Raw genomic sequence first — 11,324 nt, 5'->3', positions numbered from 1 at the left:
CTGGGATCAAATAATTATTTCCTCCACTGTACACTTAAACCTCAATCTCAGTGTCCCGAGACAAGGAGGAATGTGGCTGTAATGGTACTAATTTAAAAATAACGAATTTGACTTTGTAGCACTGTTAAACTAAAGGTATTCAAGGGATAGGTTCACCTGAATTACATAATAAAGATAATTCCCACTTATTCCTAGTGGTTTTAAACCAGGTTAATACTGCATACACTGAATGTGGTTGGGTGAACTGACCCTTTGAGGAATACATTTCTATTTCCTGTTAGAAAACTTGAACAAAATATAGGAAACATGTATTAACAGTAAAAAAAAAAACCACTGATGTTTCTTAAAAAGATCCACTGATGTTTCTTAAAATTAACTTTAATAGTTGTCCTAAATTTGTATGTTGGTATATGTTTTCTACTTCTAAAATACTGTATATTAGGAAGGTCTAATCTAATCTCTCATCTGCCTTTGGGACTCACTACACTTGGGCTGCAGTGTGTGGCTCACCTCTCTGCAGCTCAATGCATTCTTTGCATGTGTTTTCTTAAGTTGCAGTGCATTGAGCTCCCAGGAGCACTGTTAGCCTGGCAACCAGACCAGTCAGCAAACTCATGTTTTCGCTCTCACAGATGGGTCTGATCACCCTCCCATTCAGACAGATTTCCATCCGTCCTCAGACAGGTCGGGCCAATCACAGCCATCCATCCATCCATCCATTTTTCATCTGGTTATCCAGGGTCAGGTTGCAGAAGGAGCGGCCTAAGCAGGGTATTCCATGCATCCCTCCCCAGTAACGTTTTTCAGCTCCTCCTGGGAGATCACTTGGCCAAATGGGATATATAATCTCTTCTTGGTTCACTCTGGGGTCTCCTTCATGTTTGATGTGCCCAGAAAACCTCCAAAGGAAAGCGCTCAGGAGGCATCCTAATCAGATGCCCGAACCACATCAACTGGCTCCTTCTGATGCAAAGTAGCAGTGGTTTTTCTCTCAGCTCCATCTGGATGTCTGAGCTTCATTCATTCATTTTGGCTGCTTGTATCCACCATCTCATTCTTTCCATCACTACCCAGAGCTCATGACCACAAGAGAGGGTTGGAACATAGATTGACTGACTCAGCTCTCTCTGCACCACAATGGTCTGGTACAATGTCCGTATTACTTCTGACACGGCACCCATCCACCTTTCAATCTCCCATCTCATCCTACCCTCACTTGTAAACAGCACCTTGAAATGCTTAAACTCCTTTGCTTGGGGTGGCAACTCGCCCCAAACTGGAGGGGACAATCCACTGGTTTCCACAAGAGAACCATAGCCTCAGACTTAGAGATGCTGACTGTCATCCCGGCCGCTTCACACTTGGCTGAAAAAACCACCACACTGGGCACTGAAGGTCATGGTCTGAAGCCAGCAGAACCACATCATCTGTAAAGAGCAGAGACAGTGGGTTCTCAGGTTGCCACCTTGACAGACACCAATTACTTTCTGACTACAGGTTCAACATGCCACCTCTGCAATAGAAGCTATGAACATGGTCCACTTGGACTCCATGTCCCCAACCTGCCTCGGGATGGACGAGAAATTCTTATGGAGGTGGGAATTTAACACTTCACTGACAGAGGCCTCCAACAGTCATTTCCAGTTCACCTTCACTGTACCTCTGGGTTTGCCAGGTTTGTCTGGCACCCTTCCCTGGCGTCTGATCAAACTCAGAACCATTTGAGCATCTATCGTCACACATTTTGTTGCTCGGACTACTTGTAGGTCTGTCCATTTGCGTCCAGAAGCATTTTGGTCCACTACAGCTGATTACACCCATTTGAAATAAAAAAATAACCTTAGATGTTCAAGACCCATTCCTGAATGCGACTTGGTCTGGTAATGCCAGGTTAGACCACTGTACTGAAAAGCTCAATTTGAAGGAGGATGTCAATTAAATACATTTCAAAGGTTTTAATGGCTTATTAGATGTTACCATTATAGATTGTGAAATATTAATGATCAAAGTGCTTCATGGTGTCACAAGATTAATATTGATATACACTTTTATATTGTAGTACTTTATACTTTACTGCAGGGACAGTGTTGGTTCTAATTCGCCTTCAAACGTGTAATTTCATGAGCTCAACTCTTGTAATGCAAAGATTAATTTCATTATCACTTTTTAATGTTGAATGGTCATTATGATGCTGCATACATAAATATAAATTTGTGTTTGTCAGCTAAACAGTTACTTAATGTCAATGAACATATCAAGGGTTTGCCTAGAAAGGAGGTGTATGTGACATGTTACATTAATGAAAAGCTTTAGTTGCACTTCAGCTGATAATTGTATTTTTAACTCCAAGACAAATCATAACAAATGAGGGAAAATCCAAAAGATGAGGTTGAAGATTGCTGTAAAAATCAACTATATTTGATAGTTTTTATAACACTGATATCCTGACACCTATTCTCCGAAAAAGGAAGAAAGAAGCAAAATAGGTATATGGTGTGTCACAGCCCTTTCTCTCTAAACCCTCCCTATACTTACTGTACTTGATTACTGTATGTGCACTCATTTCATGTTTTCACTTGCTGGATTTATTCTGTATATAAGAACTATTTTCTTGATTGGTACATATTTCAATGTCTCAGATAGTCATCTATGACTACTTTCAATGTATTTGTCATCATTATCTGTTACCTGCTGTTTTGTCATGTCAATCAGGTTGTTTTTCCACTTAATTTTAGACTTAAATTGTTTCTATTTTTATAAAGATCAAGTACTGATATTGTTTGGATTTTCATAAATGCTCTTGAACAAATTCAATAATGCTGGAATAACTGTTACACTTGAATTGCTGCTCTGTGCTTGGAAAAATCAACAGGATAAAAGTGAATTCGTGTTGACATTGATTTTCCTATAAAAACTGTTTTTCAACTGGCAAAGGTACCTGTCCTCTTTTGGGGGGGGTTCTTGGTTGAATGAATATGAAGGATGTTGTTACAGCAGCAAAAACTTTGGCATATTTAACTTTGATTAACTATAATTTTATTTATGTAACAGTTAAATTAATGAGTTTAATCAACTATTATCTCATTCTGGCAGTGAGATATGGTTAATTTTCCTAAGTGGAATGGCAATCTGAATGGTTCAGTAGTATACACTGCACAGTTGATCATTACAATAAAAAAAAAAGGGGAACATACCAGTATAGAGCAGGACTTTGGATATAGCTTTTATATAACATTTAATAGACAAGATTTTATTAGCTGTGATACAAAAGTCTTCGACTACTTTTTATGTGAAAGTGGTCTCAGACTTTTAGACCCCATTGTATATAAAATACTACCAGTTTATTGTGCAGTGTACATAAGTTTTACAGAACAAAAGAGCGAGACACAGCCTCAGTTTTATAGCTGATCTATTGTTGTCTGCTCATTCCCATCTTTTTTTCTAGTCTATGCACACAAAAAGCCTTTAACTGGTGGCAATCATACTGCATAACAGATTTTATGAAATCATAGGGAGGGAGGGGGACAGTGAAATGTTTAGCTGCGGTTGGGAGGAGAAATGCCTCTGTGTGACAAGAAAAAAGCTGCAAGTCAGCAGCTGACACCTGCATGATTTCACAAGGAAACATCCCACTTTGGCTTGTACACTGGGGTTGGAAAAAAAACTGCATCACTGTCCCCACAGTCATCAGCATAAATCTGATGATTTATAGTGCAGCACCAAAGATGCACATATCTACCTTTGTGTTTGTTTGTGTTTGCAGCTTAGGGAAACATAATTACAGTTTAAAAGACTCCAGGTATAAGTAGTTTAGAGGACCCTGATCTAACCCAATATGTGCTAAACGTGAGCGGAACAACACTAACCCGGCCCCTAACCAATTCAATAGGTGGCGCTGTAGCAAAAATCTTGGGCCCTAGAAATCCGGTCTTAGGACAGCAGTCCTGAAAGTCCTGAAACTGCTTCCTTTGCCACTGTAAAAACATGCTATTATATTTAATGGAAATCCATCAAGTAGTTGTTAAGCTATTTCGCTAAAACCAAAAATATCAACCACATGGTGACGCTAAAAGTCAGGGGATCACCAGAGTCAGAGTGCTGCATCTTCTGGTGAGCATGAATACACAGAATTTACAGTAGTTGTAGACATAGTTCAGTCTGGGCTCAGGTTGTGGACCAGTGGCGGCACTGACATCCCTAGAGCCGCACTGTAAACTGCTAAAACTATACACGGTCTACATTACATGATCAAATTAGCCTTGAGCTCAGTAACCTAAATTGTATTAAGACTAAATGCAGAGCAGATTTTCACCCTGCCCTGTTTGCCTGAACTCTTGCAGCTGAGTGTGTGTTTCTTTGCCTCGGCATACATTCACGCCTCAGGCTAAGCACCAATTTTTTGTTCAGTCTGAAACATTTTTGAGTCGCATGGATGCATTCGTATCCACTCACATCAGTGCCAGGAGGTTTGAGTGTTATTTTCTCTCAGTATATACCAGATGCAGACTTCTAAATATACTCTTGAGTATTTTGAGTGTAGAGCACACTAACATAATAATGCTGGTATCTCGTGGAAGGAAAACAACATGCATTTTCCTCCCAAAGAAGCTGTAGCCTACATAAAGCTGATAGATTGGGAAATCAAAAACTTTTTTTTAAACTTAAATTTCTGTGATAATTGTGTTGATGCTATGAGTAATGTGTGATCCTTACGGTAACTACCAACCCATATGTATGTTGAATCATGACAGGTCAAGATTGTATGGGTCGGTAGCACTCAGCTATAGTACATTCCCAGACAGCACAGCGACGTAGTGCCAATGTTAAACAAACAAACAAATAAACATTGCCCAACAGAACGCCTCCCTGGGTGCAGTCTGTCCCTCGCCAGACGTCAAGCGCCAAGCCATCTCGGCTTCTTTTTTTTTTTTTCTGTAACGTTTGTGTTTGTGTTAAGCTAGGAAGTTCTTGAGGAAGATGCTGAAACAACAAATCACAGTTAAATATATCAGTTGTATTTAATACATTTACAGACAGGTTTTAGTTTCTACTATGAACTCATTGTGCGCTCACCCTGGTAGGCTGGCCTGGCTGTGGACCCCACCCTCCTGTCTCGTGGTGGACTCACGTCACCTTGGAAGAGGTCTTGGGGTAGATTTAGGTCTGTAAGAGGAAATGCGTCACACATTATTGCCAAAACAACTGTGCATCGTTTGATGTAAAACACAAAAGGATGTCATTTCTTCCATGAACCCATTGTGCTCTCACAACGACTTGACAGAGAAAGTCTGGGAAAACAAAACCATTCAACTGATCTATAAAAATATCTATTTATCTTTATTGTCACTTTATTGTAAACTCTTATGTCCAGGATCATGTGGGAATGATGACTCTGGTTTTCCAGTGATCTGATTGATCAGTAGTTGGGCTGTTGACAGGCTTTGACCTGATCCTTTGACATTAACCTGCTCCAGAGCTAGTTAGATCCAAAAAGCCATGGTTAAACCTGAAGTTAACTCACTAACCCCAAATGTCCTTTGTGGTACAGGCCTCAGGACCAGGATCGAGAAGGACATAATAACATTTATAACATTTACCGATCGTGGTAACTGAACTTTATTTGTAAATGAAGATAGTAATTACTTCAGTCGCACAGTTACTGTGCCACAGGCATTTTGTGATGTTCTTAATTTACATGCAACGAGCAAGATATAAAAATCCAGCTATTTAGTCATGTTTGATTAAATGACACTCAGGGCTCTGGATTGAGTGTGAGGGGCAGCGCTGTGCAGCATCTAACAGTTCGCAGTGTCTACTCTGCCGGAAATCCATCAGACAGCAGGCTGCAGGCTGCAGGCTGCGGGAATGATAGCTCATCAAAGGGCGGCTGTTCACCGATTGTAGGCAAGTTACACAAAATAATACTGCATAGAAACCATTTTGCATGTTGTTCATGTTTGCAAAACCGCACGTTAGACGAACTGATCCGTATCTGGAATGTGCAGTACTGTCTGATAAGCTGGCTAACGTTAGCTATGTAGCCAGCTCAAGTGTTGATAAGAATGGCTTCATCACGTTGCTATGGTTAGCTTTTTAGCTTTATTCTTGGTTATGTTACAAGTCAGAAATTTGTTGATGGCAACATTAGCGTAACCACTTTTTGATTGTTTGAATGTGATGAGATACTTTGGGTCAGTAAAAGAGAATTACGTTGTATAACACTTTCAGAGATGACAGTGCTTTCTATGTTAACGGTTAAGTCAAGGCAGACGTTAACATTATTGACACCTGGTATAAGGTTAAGGTCAACCTACCATACTTACCGGATGGCCTAATTGGCAAAGATACAAGATAACTGAGTATATCTAAAAAACACGTACTTTACAATGATATGATCTTTACAGATATTTACAGAGGAGAAATTCAGTAATAATTTACAAATATTAAGATTAACAATCGATCAGACAGGGAAGTTAGTGCTGAGAGTAGCTGAGAGTAAAGGAGTCTGTGGTTGCCTAGGTAACGCTAGTAGAAATCTCTTGCGCTTGCCGCCACAACATATTGGATTTAGCGTCAGCAATATTCTACCTCAGTCCGAGTATATGGCTTTATCTGACTAAATATTGCTGCATAGAAAGTTTTGAGTGTGTCCAGTTGCATCATATGTAAAAGCTGAAAGATAATGCTTTTCATGTTTCATGAATCTCAAATGATAAAAACAAAAATCAGTCTTTTGAGATAACTAGCCTAATAAACTTTCTGTATTCTCTTTTTTAATATTAAAGCAACCAGAAGCTCGGTCTTGACACTGTTTTTTTCTTTCCTGCAGCAAATTGTGTCATGGTGACAAATACTATACATACATGCAGACTGAATGATTTAATTTCAGAAATATGTCCTCTCTAACAAAATTGTTATCATTTCAGTTCATAGACAGGGAAATATGATGATTCAGTATTACTCTACCTTACCTTAAAAACATCAGTGAAGTTTGTTGATGTTGCTCTTTCCTTGGCTGCTCCAGACATGAAGTAGATGCTGAGATGATCTAGACTTAAGAACTGAAGGAGCAAGCTGGTCTAAGTAAGTACTGCACCTTCATTTGCTTCATCACTTAATGAGCTTATGGTCTCAATTGCTAGTTTCGAGTCTTCTTCAATACATGTTAATTGTTAATTATGATCCGTCTGTAGAGATCCTGAATATCACAGCTAAAACTTAGTGCTGAAGAATGTGCAGCATTCATGTCATACTGATTTGATCTGAATTGCACTTTTGGTGCCGAAGCTGGAGCAGATGCATGATCAAAGTTCAGAACAGACCGATAAACATACTTCTCTTGTTGTTTAAACCCTCTAAACCCTTTCAATGCTCTGCTGTAATTTATAACATGTAGTTCGTATCCAGAGCAGTCAGTGCCAGTCTGTGCAGCTGAAAGGAATCAAAGGTTGAGGGGACCACTCAGGGTCCCTAAGGCCAACTTCAAACACAAGTCAGACAAGGTAGATGTGGCTCAGGTGGTTTGATTCCTGGCTAAGTTTCAACGTGTCCTTGGGCAGAATCATGCCCCTGACGAATCATCGGTGTGTGTGTGTGTGTGTGTGTGTGTGTGGTAGGAAAAAGCACTGTATGAATGGGTGAATGTGGCTTCCATTGCAAAGCGCTTTGAGTGGTTGATAAGACTAGAAATGCACTGTACTATTCTATACTATACTATACTATACTGTACTATACCTATAATAAAGCTATCACTTAATGATTGCAGATGTTAGTTAAAGAAGCAGCAGTTAGTATCAGGCTAATGACTCTCTGGAAGTCATCATCTGTAATTAAATAAGTGGAAATATGAAAAACCTGTGAAATGATTACATAAGTGTAATTAATGGTGGTGTGGAGAGGTCTGTGGTCATTATGCTTCAGGTATTATCAGCACATTAATATTCCAGCCTGTGTGCCTGCAGAGAGTAGAGTAAGTGTTCTATTCAGGGAGATTGGGAATAGCTGATGTCTCAGCAGTGGAGTGAAGGAGAGGGAATTAACTCCACCATGAGGGACCTCTTCAGCCTTTGTAGCCACAGGGGCACCCAGCCTGAATACAAAGCCGCCAATTAGCTGTCTCGCATCAAGATGATATAACTGATATTCCACACTGCCTCACATCTTGTTTATGGTCACTCAGTAGAACTGATCTTTAAGTGTTGCTGATAGGATTTCTTTTGCAAATTGATTGAAACATACTTGACAACCCTGCAGAGCTGAGATAATTTCATTTTCCAGGCTGCTGACATCAGTTATAAAAATTACATTTTCCTAATTACTGTTATTTGACAGTGACTGATTAATTCTGCAGTTTTGCCATAGTGTCCCCACCATGGCTGAAATGTCGGTGCTAAGATCGGTTGTCTTTGGGTCTTGGGATCAGTGGCTGTTGTCCTCACTATGTGCAATTTGCATGTTCTGTCCATGTGCGTTTTAGTGTGTGTGTGTGTGTGTGTGTGTGTGTGTGCTCCCCTGATCACTGATGCAGACTGGAATACAAACAGAGACCGTACTTCTGATTCTGTGAGGAAATTAAACTTTAAAAAAGTTGACTTTTCACATTCTTTCTCTTCAGTTGTGAGGCTTTTTTTTTTTGCTATGTGTTTGTGAGTCAGCCCAGCTCATGCTCTCCAATTGGGAAAGCCCATGCTGTTTCCCTAATGCTTTTCTGGGAAAAGACATGTAGCTGTAGTAATTGGTTTTTCACCCTGGAAGGGTTTTTGTAGTGTCCGTGTATCACACGATCACAGAGACCTGAAGGCGACAGCACAGCAAAGCAACACAGGGACAAATAACGCCCTGTTGTATGTATGATTTTTCCCACTGTCAACTGCTGAAGTATGTGAAAAAAGTGAAATATTCATTGTCAGTTTTCAGAGAATTATACAAACATAAAGGGTAAGAAAAATAAGATCAAATTCAGTTGACATAATTTATGAAAGTTAGGAAGAGAATAAACTCATTCTCAACAATGTTTGGGGTAAAAAAAAAAAAAAAGAAGAAAAGGAAAAAGCTCATCTGGAAAAGAAAGCCTTTCATTTAACTGACTGAAATAGTCAAAAACACAGTAAATTAGGAAAGTGTAAACTTAGGGAAATTAATAGCAGTTCACATGCTTTAGTGAATATTTTAAAGGTTAAGTTCAGCGACACACACTCTCAGTAATGGTTGACCTTTTGTAATTGTATCTCCAGTCTGTAGCACTGCTCGGAGAAGCTGAACTTGAGCCCGTTCGCGCTCCATCAACGTCAATTAGACAACAGCCAGCTCAGAAGAAATGAGGCAGCACTGCCTGTACGTGGGTAGAGTGAGCAACATGTTTCCCCACGAATGATTGAGGGAGTGCCTGAGTGAGCTTCGGGCACTGCTTCGGTCAAGTGTTTTTCTCGCAGTGAGAGCACCTTTTGTCTTATCCTCTTGTGGTGTAAGAAAAAAAAAAACACTGTGAGTGGCACTAAGCTTTTGTTCCAATCTCAAGGTGTGATTGTAAGATTGATGGTAATATCTCTATTTTTCAGTAGAAAGAAATAAAGGAGGATGATGTAACACATGGCTAAAGAACATGAGGGGAGATGAAGTGTTCTGAAGTCTATTCTTTCTGATTCTGTCTCTTTTATGGAAGGAAAATAAGTTCATCAATTTTAAGTAAAAAAAGACAGTTATGACTCATTATTTCTATGCAGCTCTCCTGTGAAATACAACCGCATCTGTGAAATCTGAAAGAAAGCGTCATTAATCCCAAGTTGTAGAGGTAATTTAACTGCCGCACATTTGTACATTTTTGTTTTGCAAGCGTTCATCAGAGGCAGAGCTGCGCTTAAGGCGGGAACGACATCACTTTGACGTCAACAGGAGCCATAGTTCTTCTGTCGCTGCAGCTGCGTGAGTGATGTAACAGGTACAGTTGAATGGCCAAGATGATTTGTGGGGAGCAAAAAAAAGAATGCCGTTAATGGCGCTGACGTATGTTTTCATTCATGGTCATTTAATAATGATTTTGGATGGCAAGTATATGCAGCTACACCTACTGACTAGCTTTTCTCAGGCTCCCTCTTAGGTGTAGCTACACCTCAGAGGGGGTTATTACATAAACGGCCATCAAAGAAGAACTGATAGCAGTTGCAGAAAGAGCATCTGTGGCAGTAATCCACCCCCCAGCAGCACCCTCAATGTGCTGGACAGACAAACTGTGTTTAGACTTGGCCATGTACCACAGTGTGTTTGAGGCCTCAGTGTTTAATGTGTGCTGACAAAAATGAGCTTTCCTGGTGGTTTGAGTTGATTGAGCAATACTGTTAGCTGAGTCTAACATGAAATGATTTGACTTCATTATTTTTACTAACACACACAACGAAACAAAGAAACAAGATTATTTTTGCTTTTTGGGTCCAGCTTTTCAGTACAGCTGAGCTCACCCTCTGTGATGCTTTACTCTGCCTTTTTATTCTGCTTCTGCTGCTTTTTATCTGCTTAGCATTTATTATTTATTATGTCAATCATGGCTGCTTTTTACTCTGGTTACATATGGTTCTGCACTCAGCACCTTCAACACCAGTAGTCATATGCAACACACCCGCCTTCATAGTCCTGTTGTGTTTCTATGCTGTTCGTTATGCACTGTGGTTTTTGCACTTTTGAGGAACAACGTTTTGCTCAGCCTTTTACTTTGAATGTGGATGACTGACAATAGAGTTGACTTGCCTTGAACTAGGATTTCTAACTACTTACCTTTACAGTGAAAAACAGAATTACATTTTTATAAACTGCCACATGAGCCTCTTATTTGATATAACAGACAACGAATGTACAGCCACAGCTCTGTGGGGCTGTGCTGAAAAGAGTACTCCACTGAACATTGCCAGAATCACAAATCGACAATTCTTCCTTGTCAAAACCTGAAGCCCATATCGCCCACAATGCAACTCAACTGCTCTGTTTGGTCAGAGATACACACACCTACACCACCTAAGTGTTGTAGAGATATTTCAGTCTGGACCAGAGCGATGGACTGACAGACAGAGCTCTCTGCTGTCCTGGCTAAAACTGTTTATAGCATTTGAACTGCAGCGCTACTGCTGTGACTCTGATGCTTTGCAAACACTACAGCAATAACAGTGAAAATACTAACACAATACGACCTCATGAAAAAGTTTGACTCTATGTTTCCTCCTCTCATGTTAATGGTAAGAGGATCCACATCCCTTGTTTCCTCTGAACCTGATTTTCATGACAATAACCAAATGTCCCTCGTGTTATTTCTCACGCGTGCATCTGTGGATACAACT

The sequence above is a fragment of the Trachinotus anak genome, unplaced genomic scaffold (genome assembly GCF_046630095.1).
Source record: "Trachinotus anak isolate AG129_WGS33_773 ecotype Australia unplaced genomic scaffold, CSIRO_AGI_Tana_v1 ptg000032l, whole genome shotgun sequence".
In the NCBI taxonomy this organism is placed as follows: domain Eukaryota; kingdom Metazoa; phylum Chordata; class Actinopteri; order Carangiformes; family Carangidae; genus Trachinotus; species Trachinotus anak.
This window is presented reverse-complemented; position numbering follows the sequence as displayed.